This window comes from Rattus norvegicus, unplaced genomic scaffold, assembly GCF_021556685.1.
Source record: "Rattus norvegicus strain SHRSP/BbbUtx unplaced genomic scaffold, alternate assembly SHRSP_T2T unassigned-0000226, whole genome shotgun sequence".
NCBI classification, from domain to species: Eukaryota; Metazoa; Chordata; class Mammalia; order Rodentia; family Muridae; genus Rattus; species Rattus norvegicus.
Genome location: NW_028238936.1, coordinates 35,001 through 39,180, shown reverse-complemented (window position 1 = coordinate 39,180; position 4,180 = coordinate 35,001). Strand labels below are relative to the sequence as shown.

The window sequence follows — 4,180 nt, the reverse complement described above, 5'->3', positions numbered from 1 at the left end:
CTGATTCCTCCCTAGAACACCTGTGCACTCTCTCATAGTCTCTAAGCTCCTTGCTGGACTCTTTTGGGCTTGGACCTGGCTGTCTGTAAGCCAGGAAGGAAGGAAGGAAGGGAGGGAGGGAGGGAGGGAGGGAGGGAGGGAGGGAGGGAGGGAGGGAGGGAGGGAACAGGCCTCAGTTGAGAATCCCAATTTTCTAGTTCACTGCATCTGATGGCTGGCTGACCCTTCCAGGTGAATTGTATTTTTTTTTTCCTTTTCACTCCTTTATTTGAGTCAGGGGTGTCTGCACATAGACCTGGAAATCAGTACCTAGATCAGGCCTGCCTGCCTGCCTGCCTGCCTGCCTGCCTGCCTGCCTGCCTGCCTGCCTGCCTTCCTCTATCTCACAGAGACACAGTTCTAAACACCTCTGCCTCTTGAATGATGGAAATAAAGACATGCACGAACACCTGGCTTCCTTTCATTGTACATTTAGCCTAATTTCAGTTTTATTCATGTCTGGGAGGGAGACTTGCTTGTGTGCTGTAGTTCAATTCCTTTCACTGTGTGGTTTCCCCACCACCTTGGCCACCATGCCACGTGGAAGAGAAGAAGAGATGAACCATATTGTTGGCACCCATATAACAAACACTTGGTTGCTTCCTCTGAGCCCTCTGAGTATCCTTACATCTCTGTATTTTAAAGTGGTTTTGTTTTGTTTTTTATTGCTGTCAAACTCTCTCTCTCTCTCTCTCTCTCTCTCTCTCTCTCTATCTATCTATCTATATGTGTGTGTGTGTGTGTGTGTGTGTGTGTGTGTGTGTGTGTGTGTGTGTGTATTTTTTTTCTTCCCCCAGAGCTGAGGACTGAACCCAGGTCCTTGAGCTTGCTAGGCAAGGACTCTACCACTGAGCTAAAACCCCAACCCCTATCTCTGTGTTTTAAAAAGTAGACTCTGGAGCAATACCGGGCAGGTCTCCAAGGCGGGTCCTTCGCTTTATTTTATTCTTTTTGTTTTTAATTGTTAAAGATTTGTTTGTTTGTTTGTTTGTTTGTTTGTTTTATGTCTATTCGAGTACCCTGTAGGTGTCTTCAGACACCCCAGAAGAGGGCATGATTGACAATTACAGATGGTTGCAAGCCGCCATGTGTTGGCTGGGTATTGAACTCAGGACCGCTGTAAGAGCAATCAGTGCTCTTAACGACGGTGCCATCTCTCCATCCACCTACTTTATTTTATTCTCTATGCTCTCTTGTGCGAGTCAAGGTCAAGCAGGCAAGAAACACCCAAACAGATTGGTCCATCACCACTTTCTGAATTCTTTTTGTTGTTGATGTCAGGGATGTAAAGCAAGTTTACCCATGAAGAATTGTAAGGGAGTCCTTCTGATTTAGAGAATAGCAGCCTTGAAATGAAATGAGAATCACAACAAGCATTTGTCTTATTGTTTTTGTTTTTTTCTTCCTTTTTCTTCGGAGCTGAGGACCGAACCCGGGGCCTTGTGCTTCCTAGGCAAGCGGTCTACCACTGAGCTAAATCCCCAACCCCTACATTTGTCTTAAAGTCTGAAAAACACAAAACAAAACAAAACAAAACAAAACAACAACAACAACAACAACAACAACCAAGAACAAACCATGAGACCGCAGAAATCCTCAGGCGGAGGAGTAAGGAGCTAGTTTTTATTGGTTAGGGTATTATTTGGTCGGGTGGGGGTAGGGGTGGGGGTGGGGGTGGGGGTGGGGGTGTTGTCCTTCCTACACCTCTCTTGCATGAATGAGCTGAACATTACTTAAGCTTGTGTCCAAAACTGTCCATTTTTTAGATTGATCCCAGGAGGGAGGGAGCGAGCCGGGGATACAGCACACCCTCTCTGGCCTCAGAGGTCCAGGCTCCCGCTGGCAGGGCCCGAAGGGACTCCTGGGGGGAAAAAAAAATAAAGTCTCCGAGGCACCACCTAGCCGGTTTTATTCTTGAAGAAAAGCAAACATACATAATGGAATAAGGGAAAGAAAAAACCCTGTTTTCTATATACACAAGCAGTCGTAATTTGTTATAGTGTCCCCTTTGCGTAGTTTGGATTCGATGACTTTATTTTATCAAGCAAGTTTTAAACAGCGGTAACTCCAAAGAGGAGTCAACAGCCCCTTTAAGTGCAGTCAGTCATTGACCCTTTGGTCTGTCTGTCTGTCTGTCTGTCTGTTTCAAAACGAGGGAGGGCCTGCCTGCCTGCCTGCCTGCCTGCCTGCCTGCCTGCCTGCCTGCCTGCCTGCGTGCCTGCATCAGATCTAAATACAGTTCTCAGAGGGGAAGACAGAGACAAGTCAGAAGTCACTAGCACTCAATGGACGACCACCAACCTAAGGGCAGGCCTAGGGTAGAATTTGATGGACGGACGGACGGACAGACGGACGGACGGACGGATGGACAGATGGACAGAAAGGATCTAGGAGGAGCTTTGGGAAAGATGAAAAGCCTCCATTTCCCCCCAAAAGAACGAGCCCCAACAGCTGGGCTCTTCGAGATGAGTTATAAGGGGAACCACACATACAGTTTTGTATCACACATACAGTTTGTCATCATCCGTCAATACCAGGTAGACTTTTCAACGTATGTAGGTAGCTGTTGACAGGTCAGTCCTTTACTAAGCCTCATGTAAGCTCTGCAGGGTAAGCCTCAGGAATTCATCTGTGCGTCCCGCAGGGTATGCTTTCTTGCTTTGTTAAAGGCTAGACTTTGGTTGCTGTCTGTCTGTCTGTCTGTCTGTCTGTCTGTCTGTCTGTCTGTCTGTCTGAATGAATGAATGAATGAGCGAGGGAATGAACGAATGAGGAGGGGATGCACATGCCTATGGTTTTAAGATGCTTAATTTCTTTACAAGGTTTATTTATTTAAACATTAAACATTGGGGTTGGGGATTTAGCTCAGTGGTAGAGCGCTTGCCTAGGAAGCACAAGGCCCTGGGTTCGGTCCCCAGCTCCGAAAATAAAATAAAATAAAATAAAATAAAATAAAATAAACATTAAACATTAATCGGAAATAATGGAGTCAGCAGTTAAGAGTTCTGACTGTGTTCTTCCAGAGGTCCTGAGTTCTATTCCCATGGTGGCTCACAACCCTCTGTTATGGGATCGATCTGCTGTGTGTCCGAAGACAGCTGCAGTGTGCTGTTTGTAGGGTAAAGAAAAAAATACTAAAGAAGAAAAAAAAAAAGAGAGAGAAAAAGTTAGAAGCACCAAGTCAAGTCATGTAAATATTGCCCACATTCGGATTTAGACATGCCTGAGCTGTCAGGGCGAGGCTGGCTGAGAGCGAATCAGTGAACGATCGGACTCTTCCTCTCTCTGTGAGGGTGTGTCATGAACTCTATTACCATTTCCAAAGAGTTAGGTATGCTGGAGCGAAGTGGACCGGAAAGCCAAGGGAGGAGAGGTATGCCTACACGAGTCCACCCAACCCCCCCGCCCCCCCCCCCGAGGGAGACATCCTCGAGTGGTGGGGGGAGGGGCGAAGGTGTGGAGGGATAATTTCCAACAAATAAATCCCAACAAATAAATTACTAGAGACTTGATTCATTGATTTACTTTAAATTTATTGAGTGTATCGGGAAAGAGGGAAAATGGGTCAAGGAGGGAGGGAGGGAGGGAGGGAGGGAGGGAGGGAGGGAGGGAGGGAGGGAGGGAGAGAGGGATATCTTTTCCTCCAAATCTGCTGGTATGTAGTCTCAGTGCGTCAGAAAAAAGACTGCTTCTGGCCTCCTTTCTGATTACCCCAAGGCAGTCTGGTCACCGTGCTGTAATAGAAAGGGAAACCACAGTCAAGTCATGGGAGCGAGCGAGCAAGCAAGCAAAAATCATAAACAAAAGCAAAAACACGTCTGTTAAGTTGAGCAGAGCAGAGCAGAGCAGAGCAGAGTAGGGCAAAGCAATACAAGGTCACATTCCACAAAGGCTGATATAGTCTGCCATCTTGGTCTACAGAGTGAAAAGTAGAAGGAGAAAATGAATATCGCTTTGTGTGTCACAAAGTTTTTAAGTTGTAAGGAACATTGCAGGGCTAAACCTTCAAATCCTCAAACCACCCAACCCAAGCTTTCCTCCTCCTCCTCCTCCTCCTCCTCCTCCTCCTCCTCCTCCTCCTCCTCCTCCTCCTCCTCACCCCCCATTGCCCCCCCCGTGTGTGTGTGTGTGTGTGTGTGTG

The 4,180-nt window shown here is 47.0% G+C and overlaps 1 long non-coding RNA gene across 1 annotated transcript in view; it reads right to left on the bottom strand.

Moving 5' to 3' along the window:
• Positions 1 to 3,689: 3,689 nt before the first annotated feature.
• The window catches only part of LOC147997209 (uncharacterized), a 17,641-nt gene continuing 17,150 nt past the window's right edge, over positions 3,690 to 4,180 (bottom strand). Inside the window, exon 3 of the long non-coding RNA XR_015648093.1 lies at positions 3,690 to 3,773. This is a non-coding gene — a long non-coding RNA (uncharacterized LOC147997209). The remainder of the gene's footprint in view (positions 3,774 to 4,180) is intronic.